This window comes from Cervus canadensis, chromosome 6, assembly GCF_019320065.1.
Source record: "Cervus canadensis isolate Bull #8, Minnesota chromosome 6, ASM1932006v1, whole genome shotgun sequence".
Taxonomy (NCBI): Eukaryota; Metazoa; Chordata; class Mammalia; order Artiodactyla; family Cervidae; genus Cervus; species Cervus canadensis.
Genome location: NC_057391.1, coordinates 27,849,191 through 27,868,586, shown reverse-complemented (window position 1 = coordinate 27,868,586; position 19,396 = coordinate 27,849,191). Strand labels below are relative to the sequence as shown.

The 19,396-nt window shown below is 37.7% G+C and overlaps 1 long non-coding RNA gene across 2 annotated transcripts in view; it reads right to left on the bottom strand.

The window, feature by feature from the left end:
* Window positions 1-403: 403 nt before the first annotated feature.
* Window positions 404-19,396, bottom strand: part of LOC122443350 — a 128,189-nt gene continuing 109,196 nt past the window's right edge. For both annotated transcript variants that reach the window (XR_006269985.1, XR_006269984.1), the window contains 2 exons: window positions 11,542-11,607; window positions 404-894 (listed from right to left, as the gene is read on the bottom strand). This is a non-coding gene — a long non-coding RNA (uncharacterized LOC122443350). The remainder of the gene's footprint in view (window positions 895-11,541; window positions 11,608-19,396) is intronic.

The following is a 19,396-nucleotide window of genomic DNA, read 5'->3' as shown; positions in this document are numbered from 1 at the left end:
CGCTTTCATATCATCTGGCCCAAGAAATCTCTGACACATGACTTTCATGCCAAATGATCATCCATACGTCTACTGAACATCTCTAGGGTAGGACTGGGTCACAATCTCCAAAGCAGTCTAATGGACAACTATGATTACTAAGATTCTGTTTAACCCATATGGCTTTGGATGAAAAGTATAATACTACTTCCACATAACAGTCTACAAATATTTGAAATCAGCTCATATGTCACTCTGAGGCTAAAATACCTTTAGTTCCTCTAGACCTTAGTGGCAACCTGAAATTGGTAAAGAATGAAGACCGTGTCCCTGTGGAAATTTATGCTTGGAGCGAAATTTGTCAATTTAAATGAAAATCATCAAACAACTCATTTATCTAATAAATTGAATCACAACACATTGGGAAAATCTAGAGAAAATTTTACTCATTTCTTTACTCCAAAAGCCAGCCCCACAGACTTTCTGGGATTCTTACCCTTCCACAGAAAGGGTATTTCAACTGGGTGGGAAGTAACCATTTTTGTCCTGGGTTGTTGTTGTTCAGTTGCCAATTCATATCTGACTCTTTGCGACACCACGGACACACCAGGCTTCCCTGTCCTTCACTATCTCCTGGAGTTTGCCCAAGTTCATGTCCATTGAGTCAGTGATGCCACCCAACCATCTCATCGTCTGTTGCTGTCTTCTCCTTCTTTCTTCAGCCTTTCCCAGCATCAGGGTCCATTCCATAGTCCTGGACATAACCGCCCTGCACACCTGTGAGCCATGAGGACAGATGATGGACCTAAGGAGACCAGAGTTGCTCAAAGTGTGACATGATTGAACTGAAGGACTTTCAACCTTCACTGAAGGTCTTTCATTTCTTAAGGACCAGTTGAACTTCTGCTTCTGTAACTTGAGAGAGAAGGTAATATCTTTTTACCCATTAGCAGATTTGAAAACCAATTTTACCTGAAAAATAAAATTTGACAGAAAATGCACATTCCACTTTTCCAGTACCTAATTAGACATGATTTGCTGAGACGCTTACAATGACAAAACTAAACAAGAGGCCGTGGCTTTGTAAAATTTAAAGCTTTTAAAACTTATTTAATATTTAATACATTTTATTACCTCAGGAAAACCTTAGTTCTAAGAAAACCATAAGAGGACCAGAGCCATGTTTTGGATTTCATTAGACAATATGAATAAACTCTAGATAGAGTTACAAGTCTGAAATGAGTTGGGGGGGGAAATTATAGAGGCCCAGCTGATAGGCAGGAAGCTAAGTTCTCACCACTGTAAGAGACAGTTCACTGCCTCAACTTTTTGTCAACTGGGGCCTCATCCTGTACGGCTGATTGAAAATATAAACCAATAAAAGACCTGGTTAAGACATTTTCCCCTCAAAGCTATTCAGTGACTTTTCAGAACTGAGATCTTTCCTCTTCAATGGCTTGTTTTACGTGTTTATTGACTCTGGCATAGAAGATCCTGGTGCAAGTCTATCATTTGTTCCTTTTTCAGAAAGGATCACATATGTCTCCCCAAATTGTACACTTACTAGACCACTGGACTCTTCACTCAAATCGTATACAACCCACATGCCTGCCCAGTTATTAGCCTTAGTTATGCAGGGCTTTAAACTTAGCTATTGTGCTACAAATGGCTACCACACTACCCTGCCAGTGACCACTTCATGACAATATCTACCAAGAACATTTTCAGATTATGTGCAGCTTTTATTATAAACTTTTGCCTCTGTGGACAGGAATTAGTTATGGGTCAGAAATATGAGCTCACCACCCTCCTCACCCTATCCCTATTGTTGCTGTTTAGTTGCTGAGTCATGTTCAGCTCTTTGTGACCCCATGCACTGCAGCCCACCAGGTTCCTCTGCCTATGGGATTTCTCAGGCAAGAAGACCAGAATGGGCTGCCATTTCCTTCTCCAGGGGATCTTTCTGACCCAGGGACTGAACCCACATCTCCTACATTGGCAGGCTGGTTCATTACCACTGAGCTACCAGGGAAGCCCCCCATCCCTATATTTACACAGAAATCATCAGATTACTGACGCAAGAGTTAGTGTTAACCAGGATGTCTTTTAACACAGCATTTTATATTTTCATAGCTTGTGTTCCCCCCTCTTGAACTTGCTTCTAAACAATCTTAGAAGCATGTCTGGATATATGCAATTAAAACTCGCTTATAATAGAAACTATTTGGTTGATGCAATTTAAGTCTTGCAAACTCCGAGTAGCCTGAATAGGCAACTGTCCCTACCAGCTAATCACTGCCAGAAGGAAAGGTTACATGTCAACCATTCTAAAACCAAAGTTAGTGTATTTGTTAGGTGGTGTTTAAAAATAACAAGCCAACCAGTAAGTTAGTTATTTATTTGGATTGGTATAAATGTCACAAATAAGTCATCTTGGCAAATATTCAGGCAGTAGAATTATTAAAGACAGGCATTACATGAACACTTTATTAAGATTGTGTTTTGGTGAAGAGGACATCTGGTTATATCTCCTTAAAAAAAAAAAAAACTCTTCAAATGAAAATCATATCCACCATGCTATAAGAAATAGGACATTATGGCCTCTATCACCCATCTGTCCCTCTGATTAAATGGTTCCAAAATCATCCTTTTGAAATACCCTGACCTTTTCAGTGGGTATAGTTTCAGCTCACTTAGGGGGTAGCTTGGCTTTCTCTCCTCAATTGGTTTTTTAACATTCATACAGAGATGGAAAATAGCTCCAGTGTCTGCCAAGGTTCACGGACGTCTGCTCAACTAGCCTTATTCCTAACTCCATTATATCCTCTCCTTCATCTTTTCTATCACTCTCATTTTTACTCATTTTATGCATGATTTTTGGGTACTGCATAAAATCATATATATATATATATATATATATATGAGATATATATATATATATCTCATAAATAAATGTGTAGATGTACAGAGGAATAGATGAACAAATTTGTCCAGCTTAACAATGAACCTGAGCCCTTTTCTGTAGTATGGCTTACTGTTTATTACATACACTCCTGAAGATCTTTCTAACCTCATCTCTTGATATTTTCCACTATATCCTTCATATACCAACACACTGAAGTGGTTACAACTCCATAAACATACCAGTTGTTCTTTGGGACAAGTTTCTGAAACATTTGGGACTTGCTATACTCATCAGAAAAATGGAATAACACCCATTGGGGTGGTTGTAAAGATTAAAAACATTAATTTGTGAAAAGCTCATAACATATACCTGGCATATAGTAAGGGCATAGTACACATTATTTGTTTTTGTGATTGCTGTAATACTGATGATCATATTTTCCCCCAAATCCATGGTTTTATGCATATTCTTCTCCCTAAAACACTGCTGTGTCCACCTGGCAAATTTGTATTCATTTTTCTCAGAGAGGCCCTTCCTTAACCCCTATAGGACAAGTTAGAGTCTTCCTTCTCATACTTTAAAACATTTTTGTAGACGTTTGTTTTTATGCTTAATACATTACGCTCTAATGATGCCTGATGTCTTCTCTTCCCTGTGAGATTGTTAAAGGTGGGGGACATGTCTCTTTAAAGATACCTCTTAGCCCAGAACAGATACACTTAGCACAGAACAGAGCACCAGTGTACGGGAAGATGGAAGGAAGGAAAGGGAGAAAGGGGAATGAAAGGTTAAGGAGGGAAGAAAGTAAACAGAGGAAGGAAAGAGCAAGCAAATAAATGAATCCAGTCTTCTGGCAGCTGTCCTGTCCTCCATCATTCCTGGAAGATCCCCAACAGTGATGCATTGATCTCATTTACAAATTCTGTCAGTGCGCTGATTAACAGTTCCCAAGTTTATCACTCAGAGCATAAATAACTCTAGTTCTGCAAGATATTAATTCATTTGCAATGACTAATTTGCCTCCTATTTGATGATAATGCCAACTATTGACTAAGGCAAAATCTCTCAGCTTGCCAACCCCCAAAAAATCACTTATTCAGAAAATGGCTCATATAGGAAAGAAGCAGCTCCTGTTGAATTTGACACAAATGAGCCAAAATTTGTTTTTTTTTTTAGAAAAAAATCTTATTCAAGAGATCCATTTAGCTCCAGTGGTGAGGTTTTGGTGAAGACAAGTGGAAAATGAAGGATAAGGGAGCGCAGAGTAAGTAAGCATATCGATTTTTGTCATCATTTGCTTTCTCTCTGATGGTTTTCCCTGTCTTGATTATTCTAAGTTATAGATGCAGGGTTCTTATTGATCTAGCCTGTTATAATGGAGAAAGAAAATTCCATCAGAAAAATAAAATTAATTGCAAACTGGAAACATTTTCTCATAAAGAACAACAGTTTTTCTCCCTTGATGTGACAGAGATCCTCTTTGAAAACATCCGTTTTGGATACACTGTTCATTGGCAACAGAACTCACGAACATGAGAGAAATCTTCCCATTTTATGAAACGATATTTCAGGCTCTGAGAATGCTACAAATATGTAAGTTTTATCTGATATCCTGTTAGCTGATCCTAATAATAATAAAGATCACCAATTTTTTTTTCCTATGGTGAAAAGATATGTGCTAACTAAAATATAGATGAAGTTGCTTTTCTCACACAAACATACACATGTTCCCTTGTCACTAAGACAGAATGACCAAGTGTAGATCACAAAGTCATCTCTCTTTTTTCAACCCAGGTTCTTTTTCAAGACAGTTTGTGTGTGAGACCCAAGCACAGCTGGTGAATTCCACTCTTTGGAGCAGGCTTGGTGCTTCTCCCAGGAACTCGTGGCACTTTCTCCTTTCTGCCCTCTGCATCTTTTTCTCAAAACTACCAACCAAGACACATTCTACAGTTAATCCTACCCTCCTTACTCTTTTTCTATCTTCAAATAAACACTTGTGCTTTCTACCTGTTTTTTATTTGATTTCTTTCCTTCTTTTTGGCTCTTTTATAATTATTCTTGTGTTTTTGACTCTCTCTCATATCCCCCACCCCTCCGCCACCATTCTTACTCCCCAAATCCTACAGCAGACATGTGATTTCTGCCCCTCTAAGCCCATCCTCTACACCAATGCCATATTACGTTCCTAAGTCACCATTCAGAAACAGTTCAAATTTCTTAGCTTACTGTAAGCCTCTGGCAGTCTGGGCACAGTAGCCTGCTTTTCAGTCATATCACTCACCATTCAGACTTTTGATTTCCACCCTTCTCACCCAAACCTGCTCCCTCCATAGTCTTCTCTGGAGCAGCAACTGACATGACCAGCCAGCCAGTTACTCAAGTGAAAAAAATTCTAGAAATTTTCCCTGAGTCCTCTCTTGCAGCCCCCACATCTAATCCATCACCAAGCTCCCTGATTCTATTTCCATAACATACGCCTACTTTGTTCATTTCTGTTCACTTGTACCACTGCCTATGCAAACCATCATAATTCAGCTGGACTACTGTTTGGTCTCTCCTGCATCTCCACAATCCAATTCCCACACAACATCTGAAGAGAGTTTTGTGAAAACATAAATCACATCACAGCCCCACTGCTGACTTTATGTCATCTGGCTCATATGAACCTCTTGGACCCCAGCCTTTACCACTTTATCTTCTCCCACTAACCATCAGCAACACTGGCCTTCCTTATATTCTTCTTACTCACATTTTTACCTGACAGCCTTAGCACTAGCTGTTTTTTCTGCCTGTGATGCTTTTCTCCCTAAACTTTGCATGGCCACTTTTGTCATTCATCTCACAGTCTCAGTTCAGTTCAGTTGCTCAGTCGTGTCCGACTCTTTGCGACCCCATGAATCGCAGCACACCAGGCCTCCCTGTCCATCACCAACTCCCAGAGTCTACCCAAACCCATGCCCATCAAGTCAGTGATGCCACCCAGCCATCTCATCCTCTGTCGTCCCCTTCTCCTCCTGCCCCCAATCCCTCCCAGCATCAGGGTCTTTTCCAGAGAGTCAGCTCTTCGCATGAGGTGGCCAAAGTATTGGAGTTTCAGCTTCAGCATCAGTCCTTCCAGTGAACACCCAGGACTGATCTCCTTTAGAATAGACTGGTTGGATCTCCTTGCAGTCCAAGGGACTCTCAAGAGTCTTCTCCAACACCATAGTTCAAAAGCATCAGTTCTTCAACGCTCAGCTTTCTTCACAGTCCAATTCTCATATCCATACATGACCACTGGAAAAACCATAGCCTTGACCAGACGGACCTTTGTTGGCAAAGTAATGTCTCTGCTTTTTAATATGCTATCTAGGTTGGTCATAACTTTCCTTCCAAGGAGTAAGCGTCTTTTAATGTCATGGCTGCAATCACCATCTGCAGTGATTTTGAAGCCCAAAAAAATAAAGTCTGACACTGTTTCCACTGTCTCCCCATCTATTTCCCATGAGGTGATGGGACCAGATGCCATGATTTAGTTTTCTGAATGTTAAGCTTTAAGCCAACTTTTTCACTCTCCTCTTTCCCTTTCATCAAGAGGCTTTTTAGTTCTTCTTCACTTTCTGCCATACGGATGGTGTCATCTGCATATCTGAGGTTATTGAGATTTCTCCTGGCAATCTTGATTCCAGCTTGTGCTTCATCCAGCCCAGCGTCTCACAGTCTAAATGTCACTAAATTCTTTACTCAATATAAAGTAGCTGCCAGGTCACTGTCATCATACCCTGAATGGAATTTATCTGGTGTTTCTTTTTATTTTCTATCCTTATCTTGTTCATTGCTGAATTCTCTCATATCCAAAACAGTGCTTGGTTCTCAATGAATATGTGTTTAATGAATGAATGAAACATCTTTCCCATCTCTGTGCCCTGTCCTCAACACTGGACAATATTCCTAATGGAGAGTAAGAGGACCAACAAACAGAGGTGGGTTGAGTTTGGTATGGAGACAGTAAGGCTGAGAAAAAGGAAGAGAAAACAACCTGCCTAGAGGGGAGCATCTTTGTTGAATGATAGTTATGAGACACAATCAACTAGGATCTTCAACATCAGATTCAGAAAGTTTGGCTCAAGCATGATTTATAGAGGATTCTTCTTAAACTCAGGGAAACGAAAACTGAGCTCCATGATGTTTTTTCTGGTCAATCCCATAAACCCAATACCTAGAACAGCATTTGACACACATTGGGAGCTCAATAAGTAGTTGAAGGCATAAATGAATGAATGAATTTGATCTAACCATTAGGATTCTTATTTAGAAATGGTTTGTAACAGCAGTCCCCAACCTTTTTGGCACCAGGGACCGGTTTCATGAAAGACAATTTTTCCACAGACTGAGGGTGGGGAGATGGTTTCTGAGTGATTCAAGAAAATTACATTTATTGCGTACTTTATTTCTATTATTATTATATCAGCTCCACCTCAGATCATCAGGCATTAGATCCTGAAGTTTGGGAACCTCTGGTTTATAAGACCCAAAACAGATAAGAAAACTGTAGAATAAAATTTCTCAAAACCTGGACAATGAATTATGTTTAAGTGATTTATTAAAATTCAGTTTCCTGTGACTTTCCTGAGACCTGCTGAGTCATCTAAGACTGGGATCAGGAATCTGAATGTTATGAGTTTCATGTGTATTTTTTACACGCAAACTAAAGTTTGAGAATTATTGCCTTGGGAGAGGTAAGATGATGAAAGACCTAAAGTAGGATCTATATTTGAGGAAATTAGTGAAAGACAAGTTGCCAGAATTTTGAGAAGTAAGGAAAAGAATCAAAATGACTGTGTGCAACCTGGCAGACAGAGAATTACACTGTCATTGGTAAAATATAGGAGACCTGTGCATCATCTTAAAAACGTATAAGGTAATAGATTTGCACCTTTTGGAAGACAAAGGAAAGGCATATGTATAAGGTGAAATGTGAAACTAAGAAAACTGTGTGTTCCCAAAACCACAGAAGGTAAGAAATAGCAAAGGTATTGCCACTGCATTCCATAGTGTGAGAATGCTAGACAAATAAGTCTCATTTCTTATTGTCAAAACCCTGATTAAAGTCATGTTATTCCTATTTATTTCATAGTGAAAGCACTGCATATGTCTCGGTAAATAGTTCCTTGTGCAAAAGATCCTTGAAATTAGCTTCCTCCCAGTCATAACACTGGAACACTGCTAGAACACAAGGAATGCTAGCAATCTAATTAGAGGAAAGATCTGAGTACAAATGTCTCCAGTAAATAGTAACATTTTAGAAAGTTATTTGGTTTTCCATAGTTCAGGTTTATACATAATTATAGGTTTCAGAATCTAGAATCAATACTTAGATTTTTTTGATGTAAAGATGGGTTGAGGCCAGTGAATGCAACTCATGAGAAGAAATCTTAAAACTTGGGAACTACTTCCAGCATATTAGCCTCTGTACTTCTGTATTGAGTAACCTGACATTTAGAACACCCAGTGAGTTGAATACCCCAAAATAAGTTAGCCCTTCCCACCATGATGGACAGATGCTTAATATATACTTGAGGAATGTTCAAGTTCCTCTTGGCAGGTTCTAATTAATGGCTATAATATGAAAGAAGTAAAAGCAGGCAGGTTCGCTGACAGAAGCAGTATTGGGACAGACCTGTAACTGTACTCAGGAGACTGACTGCTCACTTCACTGCAACCGTGTGGAGACTGATTTTTGAGTCTGTTGCAAAAGTAGAGGAGATTCTATGCAAAAGTATTAGGAGATTTTACGTGAATTGCTCTGCAGATAACACCTCTCTGTGTTTTCCTCTAACCTGAATAATAAGTAGTGTTGACCTCAACTTTTAAACAATCACAGGAAAAAAAAACCAAACACTGCTTAAAAGTTTATGCCACAAAATTTGGGACACACATTAGTAAGGTGTGGGATACAATAACTAATTACTTCATTGTTCCTATCAAGGGAGTCATAAATGTGTCTTGCCAAAAAAAAAGCGCCAAAATCTAAGTAAGGCAGCATACCTGAGAGTAACAATTTCTGCCCCCGCCTCACAATCCTAGAAATGCCTGGCGAAGAGAATAAATTTAAATATAAGAAGAGCAGAATTTCTTTCCTGGAGTTCAATCCTTCATAGATGACCATTCCTAGGGCATCTTTCATGCAGAGATTCTAGATCAAGAAACTACTGATGAGGGAAATAGTTAAAATTTTAAAGTTAAACATGCAGTTAAAATAGTTAATGATAGTTAAATAATAGTTAAAATAGTTAAAGTGTGCTAAAAATTACTACTGAACAATACTAATTCAAATACTGAAAGAAGTATCTTGGGGTTATTTATGTATTCTGTCAAATATTTGTGTACAACCTTAACTCTGCATGATATAATTATGTTTCAATATCAATTGTCAGAATCTTACTTGACTTGATCCTGCAGTAAGAAGGAAGTAAAATAATTCCTTGAAGATCCTCTGATCTAAACCACTCATTGCCTCAGGCTTAAACCACTAATCAGCATATAGCCCACAGCCTCTTTTGCTTGGTCCCCTCAGTACCCAAGCTACCTAGAGGATGTCCAGCGCAGAAGCAGCAGAGGAGGAAAGAAGTGATCCTTATCCAGAGGCTCAGAACATTGGACATAAAGTCAAGTCAAATGTTTCAAAAGACAAGGAGCTTTTTTCTGTGTCCTTGACTTGTTGTGAAATGGCTGACTTTAAATATGAAGATTCTCTCCCTTCATCCTAATACTGCATACTTCTATCATTTTTATCACTTTGTCCCACATGGATAAAGATCTAGTCATACACTAGAAGGAAGAAATGTTTTCTTTCTGAAGAGAGATGTTTTCTATGTGTCAAGGACAACTGAACACAGAAGGCACAGATTAGATTTATTTAGAGGTCCATCTAGTCAAAGCTATGGCTTTTCCAGTGGTCATGTGTGGATGTGAGAGTTGGACTATAAAGAAAGCTGAGCACCCAAGAATTGATGCTTTTGAACTGTGGTGTTGGAGAAGACTCTTGAGAGTCCCTTGAACTGCAAGGAGATCCAACCAGTCCATCCTAAAGGAAATCAGTCCTGAATATTCTTTGGAAGGATGGATGCTGAATCAGAAACTCCAATACTTTGGCCACCTGATGCGAAGAGCTGACTCATTTGAAAAGAACCCGATGCTGGGAAAGATTGAAGACAGGAGGAGAAGGGGATGACAGAGGATGAGATGGTTGGATGGCATCACCGACTCAATGGGCTTGAGTGTGAGTAAACTCTGGGAGTTGGTGATGGACAGGGAGGCCTGGCATCATGCAGTCCATGGGGTCACAAAGAGTCGGACACAACTGAGCGGCTGAACTGAACTGAATTTTCCCCATGTCTGGTCCTTCTTTCAACAATAGCTAGTCAAATATGTTTAGAAAGGAAACATTAAATAAAAGTTCATTCATTATACTCAACAACTATAAAATGCATTTTAAATTTTGTCATAAGATTATAATGTTTTTGTGTAAGGTATTAAAAAGACTTAGCACCAGAGACATAAATATAAAGAAATAAGTTACTTTTGATAATTTAGTTTTAAAAAAATTAGCTCTGGGCCATTTCTCAAAGTCAGTCTTCTGGGTTAGGAAAATGGAAAGTAATTTAGAGAAGCAGAGTATCTTTTACTAAATATTTCAAAGCCAGGACATCCATCTATATTATAAGTGGGTAGAGAAAAAATTATTTAGCAGCAGTTCAGACACTGCCCAGTTAGGAACAACCAACTTGCAAACATCAACTCTTGAGTAAAGGGATGTACACTCTCCTCTCCCCACAACAAAGCTCAACTGATGCTGCTTATGAAAACTTTCCAGCTTACATCTTTTCTGTGTCCATCCCTGTCTTTACCTCTAGGAAGACAGTGCACCAACCACACACAGCAGATTAGCTGGCTTTTCTGAGATGGAGAGGGACGCAGCTTCCTTCCATTTATTGAGACTCCCAGTATGTTAAAAATTTTAAATGTGTTAAAATGAGGTTACAAAATTTGTAGCATTTTTTAAAAGTTCAGTCTTGGAAATGAGTCTCAATGACAGTGTGGATAACCTCATTAGGAGACAACATCAAGCGTCTGAATTGGAGGCCCTCATGAAGATGAGAACAGACATGGCTCCCCAGACTGTCTTTATAAATAGCCCTGCCACTTCTGCCCAGCGTTCACTCTGGCGGTTTCTAGCAGGTTTCCCTGCCACCAGCATTTCATACCTCCAATCGATCCTCCACTATGCTTCCAGAATGATCTTTCTAAAATGCCCATTTGATCATGTTATTTCCCTGTGTGACCCTCCTCAGACTTCCAGTCATCTGTAGCATAAGGCAGGCCACAGCCCTCCTGGCTGACGCCTTCACTTCTGTCCCTTGGCAATCCTCCTCTCCCTCTGAGCCTCCGTACTCTGCGCACTTTCGTTTGTCCCCACAGTTCCCAGAACCTGGATTGTTCTCACACTCTCCTTCTGCCTGTAAAGCACCTGCTCAGCATTCACCACAAGCCTTTGAGGACCCCTTTGGGAAGCTCTGGCCATCTTTTGCTTTTTTTAAAAAGTAGCCTGGTTACTTTTTCACAGTCTTTATCACAAATGTTGGGCTTAATAGTTTGAATTTGATTCACCTTACCAAGCTTGAAGTTTCTTGTGGACCAGGACTGTGTTTCATCCATATATTTGTTTTAATCATCAGTACCTAGAACACAGAGAGTATTAGATTAACTCATACTGCAATATTTTCATCTCTGCTGTTACTGTTCAGTTTACTTGATTTTTCTTCACATTTGTTTCTTTTCCTCTTTTCACTATTCTCTTTTTGAATTTTAAAAAGCACTTTCATCATAGCTGATAAGAGTTAAACGAGTGTTATTCAAAGACTTTTTATCATGGATAAGCAGAATTATGTTTTGGAGGAGAATTCTACATAATTTTTAAAAAGCCATCAGCTTCTAAATTTCTTGAGAATATAAGCCTCTCCATGACAATTTCCATACCTCTCTTCTTCTCATCCTTAAATCTGCTTCTCTCCAAGCACTGAGAGACAAGAAAATTTTAAGGCTTTATTCAATTTTATTATTTCTATCTTTGGTTTTATTGCTGCAGTATTTTTTCTCTGCTACTTGTTCATTTCAAATGTATAATGTTTCTGCTATGTTGTAGATTAAGTGACTTTCATGGGCTGGCCTGCCAACCCCTGTACCATCCATAATAGTTTCTCCTGTGGGGAAATATATTTTAAGTTGCAACCAATATGCCTCAAAATTCTTTTGGAATTCAGCATATTCATAGGTTGTGGATTTCCGCTAAGATTCTCCAGTGAAATTAGAAAACTTGTATTAATTTGTTATTCATGCAGCAAGTATTTATTGATTAACATTTAATCAATATGTTGATGAACTTCAGGTTCTGAGGATAGGGAGTGAGATGAATTAGGTGCCTGACTTCAGGGTGTTTGCAATCTACACGTAAATTTTTCTAAAAGTCAGCCTGCTTCTTTAGTATTTGTTGTCCCTCATGCAAACATATAAATTCTATTTATGATCTTAATCACATAAAAATAGTTATTATGAGAATTACAGTAATTTTCATCCTTCTGAGAAACACTTCATAGATATAAGAAATATTTTGTCATGTTTGTTTCCTTAAATACTCATTTGAGATCATAATCATCCAAGAATGGTCTTTGTTCTCACTTCTGTTTTCTGGCTGCACCGTACGGCAGTGAGGATCTTAGTTCCCCAGCCACGGATCTAACCATGCTCCCTGCAGCAGAAGCACGGAGTCTCAACCACTGGACCTCCAGGAAAGTCCCAAATGTTTCCTTTTCTAATGACTTCCCTCCATCTCAAAGAGATTTGTAATCTTTTGTTATTTCATAATACCTACATTGATCCTTGAATACTCTTCTGGAAGCATTCCTCAAACTATATACTTATTTTTGTAGCCCCCTTTTTCTTTGGTCTAGACAGATGGATCCATCCACTATTTAAGGCTCTCATTTATTGTCTTCTACCAAGAGAAAAAAGATAATGGGTCTGGAGATGTAAGGTCTTTAACGATGTACAATCTTAAGCATTTAATATGTGAATTAGTGGTCTTAAATGGTTATCCTTTAATCAGATCAGAATTATTCTTGGCATCTAATGGATGTAATCTGTAAAATGAAATTTGTTCATTAATGATAGGAAGGTTTCTAAGGGTCTTTTAACACGAAATAAATAAAGCAGTAGATCAACAGAAGATAGGTACATTTCATAATAATCACCCTGAAAGAGCTATTTCAAGTAACAATTACCTACTCAGGAATGACGAGGAATTTCTAATGGCTGTAACTGTAAGATTCACTTACCACGTAGCAAGCTTAAAATGGAAACATTCTTTAATGGGAAAATAATGTCTTAATTCACTCTCTTAAAATTTTTAAAATAAATTAATAAAATGCAATGTTTTCATGTCTACAGTTTTACTTACTATTTTCCTAAGGATAATAGTTTTTAATTTACCCTCCCAAGAATTAAAATATTATAATATCAATACATTACAAATAATTATAAAATATAAATTAAACTACTGGCGAAACAGTATACTCTTTTTCTGTTTCCATGGAAGCCTTCCTTCTATAAGACATACCTTACATTTCCTGATACAAGTTTTTATTTCACCTTTTCAACTTTTGGTGTTCTTTTCCTCAAAATCTTGAGTTTAAATCAGTTTATATTTTGTGGCTTGTCTAACTGTGGAGACCTCCTTCTCTGAAACAGGTCATACTACCCAGAAAAAAAAAATACAGTTTTTTGGTGCCAGTCTGAAAGGAACAAAGAGGTCAGCTCCTACTATTTAGAGTTGAGTAAGAGAAGGAAATTGGCACCATCTTTCTTGCCAGTCAGTTCATTTGTTACCTATTCATTCAACTCAATATTTACTGAGTATCTATTTTAGACAGGCACTACTAGCTTGGGAACTAGCCAGGGAATGTCAACACACACAATGAAAATTACTGTACAAGACAAGACAAAACCCTAGAAGTTTATGTGTGGCACTACAGCTTAGGGAAAGCGCACTGCTGCTGCTGCTGCTAAGTCGCTTCAGTCGTGTCCGACTCTGTGCGACCCCACAGACGGCAGCCCATCAGGCTCCCCGCCCCGGGCTTCTCCAGGCAAGAACACTGGAGTGGGCTGCCATTTCCTTCTCCAGTGCATGAAAGTGAAAAGTGAAAGTGAAGTCACTCAGTCATGTCCGACTCCTAGCGACCCCATGGACTACAGCCTACCAAGGCTCCTCTGTCCATGGGGTTTTCCAGGCAAGAGTACTGGAGTGGGTTGCCATTGCCTTCTCCAGGAAAGAGCACTAGACCTTCATAATACTGTTACAATTAAGTAATTTTTGTCCACTTAATAGATCCTACTCTTCCTAAGATTTCATGGTTTCTCTTACCAGGGAACTTCTGAATTATATGTCTGTCAAAGATAAGAACTGATTTCAGAAACTCCTTGGAAAGCTTCTAAAAATAACCCCTCATGTGGTTTTTAGAGCATCTACTGTTACCCTATAATTTTTATTGAAAAAAAAAAAGCATAGATCCTCAGCAATCATTGATTGAATGTTAATGATTTTTACTGTTCTCAGATAATAGTTATAAGAAATCCACTGAGTTTCAAGCATGTACCTGTGCTTAAGGCATCTATTGAATGAATCTAGCAACGTCCCCTGTACATCTCTTACACAACTAACTCAACCAGACTTGTTTGAAACCAGGTTTCTCAGTGTGGGTGCCATGGAACCTGAAAGCTACTACTCATAAGAGTTAATCTACCTCATGAATCATTCAGAAGCCCGAACACAGAGTCTTGCCCTTTGTGTTGGACTTCCTCCTCCTGCACTACCTCTATCCCTTGAATTTCTTGTCAGGAAGAAATTTGAACCTTCTCTCAGTGATGTGGCTCCTCCTTGCCTGTCCAGTAACAGATTCATCTTTAATATTTTTCAGCTTTGGTCTTTATATGTTGATTTTGACATATAAAAGATATACAATGTGCATTTTTCTAATCTAAAAAATTATAATGTTTACCACATGTGAGACACTTTTCTTAGAACCTTGCAAGTCTGAACCCATTTAAGTAGCAATTTGTAGTTCTTCTAAAGTGAGGACTGGAATCACAGATACTTTTAAGATGCATCATTTAAACCAGTGAATGAACCTACTTGATTGCCCAGTATTTCTGTCTTACCATCTAGCACCTCATTACTATTCAGGTTTGTTTTTCACTTGTTTTCAACAGTAACTGTCATGAAGAGTTATGAAGAAAATGACTCAAAAAAAGAAGGCCAAATGCTAACTAAGACTGTTGACAGAAATAAAAAGGAAGGAAAGTATTTTGGGGAAATAATGTTTCTGGATCAGACATGTAACATGAAAGAATTCACAAAACCCTCTACACAGAACAAAAGAAAACCATTTTAGAGAGAAACCATTTCATCTCCCAAGCAATACAGTATTTGCATACCATGGGGAAGAAAGGTCAATGAAAGTTGAAATCATTTCACTGGTGTTAGGGGGCTATGTACCAGAAAGAACTATCAATGCAAAAGTAACTAGGGAGAAAGTCAGAAGTCAGAATAAAGTCAGAACAAATATTCCCATAATATATAAAATTGAGGATTCACAAAGGTCTCCAAATGTCGTTGTAAAAGTCATGAGTCTACCACACAGTTTAAGATGCTTGCCTATGACATAGTTTTTGTTATTCAATGTGAACTTTAAAATTTTTATTTTAAATAAAATAGTTGGAATATAGTTGATTAATAATGCTGTGTTAGTTTCAGGCATACTGCAAAGGTGATTCAGTTATACACATAAATGTATCCAATCTTTTTCAGATTCTTTTCCCATTTAGGTTATTACAGAATATTGAGCAGAGCTCCCTGTGCTACACAGTAGTTCTTCATTGTTGTCAATTCCAAATTCCCAAGTTATAACCCCATACCTTTTCTCTTTGGTAACTGTAAGTTTGTTTTTGAAGTCTGTGAGTCTGTTTCTATTTGATGAGTAAATTCATTTGTATTTTTTTTTTGCCTTCTTTTTTTGAGTCATTTTCTTCATAACACTTCAGCACATTTTTAAAAATTCTGCATATAAGTGATATCATGTGATATTTGTCTTTCTGACTTATTTTACTTAGTATAATAAATCTCCAGATCCACCCGTGTTGTTACAAATGGCATTATTTCATTCTTGTAATGGCTCGGTAATATTCCATTGCATTTATATACCATATTCTTTTATTCTTTTTGTATTTGAGTATAATGAAAGCAGTGCTGACTGCTTTGTACCGCCGTGTCAGTTACCGCCGTGCAGCAAAGTGAGTCAGCCGTCCATACACACACACTGCCTCTGTTTGGGATTTCCTTCCCGTTTAGAGAACCACGGAGCACGGAGGAGAGCGCCTTGTCTGTGCGGCAGGTTCACATTACTTATGTACTTTATATATGGTGTGTATTTGTACATAATATATATTGGAAGATCTATACCTCCCCATTCATCTCCTCCTTCCACCTTGTCATCTGTTCTCTATATCTGTGTGTCTATTTCTGCTTTGCAAATAAGATCATCTATACCATTTTTCTAGATTCCACATAGATGTGGTAATATGTGAAAATTTCTCTTTCTGATTTCATTCTGCATGGCAGTCTCTAGGTCCATCCACACCATTGCAAATGACACAATTCATTTCTTTTATGGTTAATATTCCATGTATTTATGTGCTATATGTTTTTTATTCATTCCACTGTTGGTGGACATTTAGGTTGCTTCCATAGCCCAGCTATTGTAAACAGTGCTGCAGTGAACGCTGAGGTGCACGTATCTTTCTGATGGTTTTCTCTAGTGTATGCCCAGGAATGGGATTGCTGGGTCATGTGATAGTTCTATTTTCAGTTTTTCAAGGAACCTCCATACTCCTGTCCATAGTAGATGTATCCATTTACATTCCCATCAACAGTGTAAGAAGGTTCTCTCTTCTCCACACACTTTTCAGCATTTACTTCTTATGGATTTTTTTGATGATAACCACGACTCCCCAAGTGGCACTACTGGTAAAGAACAGCCTGCCAACGCAGGAGACAGAAGAGATGCAGGTTTGATCCCTGGGTCGGGAGGATCCCCTGGAGGAGTGCACGTCAACCCATTGCAGTATTCTTACCTGGAGAATTCCATGGATAGAGGAGCCTGATGGGCCCCAATCCATAGGGTTGCATAGAGTCAGACATGACTGAAGTGACTTAGCATTCTGACCAGTATGAGGTGATACCTCACTGTAGTATTTATTTACATTTCTCTAATAATTAGTGATGTTAAGCATCTTTTCATGTGTCTCATAGCCATATGTATGACTTCTTTGAAGAAATATCTATTTAGGTCTTCTGCCCACTTTTTGATTGGATTGTTTGTTTTTTGATTTTGAGCTGCATGAGCTGTTTTTATAATTTGTCTGCTTATATAATTTATATATATGTTTATATATATGTTTATAATTTATATATATGTTTATCCATTCATCCATTGATAAATACTTGGGTTGCTTTCACCTTTTGATTATTATGCACAGTGCTGCTATGAACACTGGTATACAAGTAGCTGTCTCAGCCTTCAATTCTTTAGTGTATACACCCAGAAGTGGAGTTGCTAGATCAATGGTAATTGTACCTTTAACTCTGAGCAAACTCCATACTTCAACAGAAATATTTTCGTAGAACTAATGCAGTTAGTATAATGGTAGTAAAGCTTAATTTAAAATAATAAATGTCCCCACTACTGATTTTAGTAAACAAATTAAAACAAAAATCACATCCACCCTTTAATAGTCCTTATTTGCTGGTGCAGATATTTTGCAAACATTCTATTCTTTCCAGACCAGGACGTCTATGGCCATGAGTGTTCTCTCTCTGTGAGCTGTCCAGTGATTTTTCCTGGTGATTCATAGCTTCTTATTCTTAATTACTAACTCTTGTTTTGATAGCAGAAACTTAAAAGCTGAAGAATTATCTACTGCGAAACATGTTCATCAGAATTTAGGTTCATATTTTCTTTTGCCTATAGTTCTTACTTATTTTCTTATACAAGTCAGAAATAAATTACAGCTATGATCATGGTCTATTAACCTCTGATATTTTGTTTTACAATGTTTTCTGTCCACATTTGTAAGGAAATAACTTACTTAAATGATTGGGGATCTTTTTTCCTCCTTTGATTACAGCACTGTCAGTTGTAGTTTCAGTTAGTTTGCTGAGTGTCTTAATGTAACAATAAAACTGTTACCCATCATAAAGACTTTTCAGAATCCTTTTAGGTCAGAAGCTCAAATATTCAAATAGTCACTAAAGTTAATACATTTATGAAAATAGTTTTTTAATCTCAAAGTTTGTATAAGAATCAAGTGTCAGACAACCTGTTTTGTGTCTCTTGTTAATAGCAAAACTGTCGTTTGTTTTAATTCAAAAATGTCAGTGATGAATTATGCAGGAAAAGAAAGGAATTAAAATAAAATTCAGTAAAACATTTTCCCTAACCTATTTCATTTATGCATTACACTGCTGCCCAGTAATGAATCAGAGTTCTGTAATAATATTTACTTCACCCTAAAAATATGTGTAGTATTACATGTTGTGATAGTATAATCAAATTACATGTAATATTCTTATTCTGGGGCTGTGATGAATATTGCTCCAAATTTGAAATCTGCTTACCTTTTTTTGCTTCAGAGTCTTAAATCAACTCAGATCTATAAGTGTGTAGCTTCATTTATTCTGAACCAAATATAATTTCCTTTTCAGGGTTGTAGTGTCTTTAAGAGGCTCGTTCATAAAGTCCTAATGAGGTATCTTGGACTTAGGAGAATACTCATGTCATTTTTATGAGTTAAGTACAAATAGTTATATACAGAAAAGATTTCCTATCAAACACACAATAGCAAAATGTTCCTGACAAAGTCAGAACATTCTAAAATAGCTGAAAACTTTTCCAATGCCTTTGAAAAACACCAAAGCAATTATGCTGATATCTTTTGAACCAAAATTTCTATTTTCTCATTCCGATTTGAGTTTAGCTGACACACCTTTAGAAGGAAGTGGCACTCCTCACTGGATTTGCAGCCCAGGTGGCCTTGTGACTTTAACTTTGAGGCTACGAATACCCTACTTGTAGAACTGTGTAAATACACAAATAACCATTCCATGCAACTTAAAAATGAAAGGACTAGTTGAAGAAATAGATAGGTACATTAATAGAAATCCATGGCTAAAACTAAATATGGATAGATAATCATTGTATTTAATAAGAGCACAATGTAAACCCAACAACAATAAAATTTTACCTATTAATTGACATCAAATGTAGGATCAGTGATCACAGGAAGCATAAGAAAGGCATCAAAATATTGGAGACTGTTAAAACCATCAAAGGTCAAAATGCTTTTTCTAAATTTAGCAAC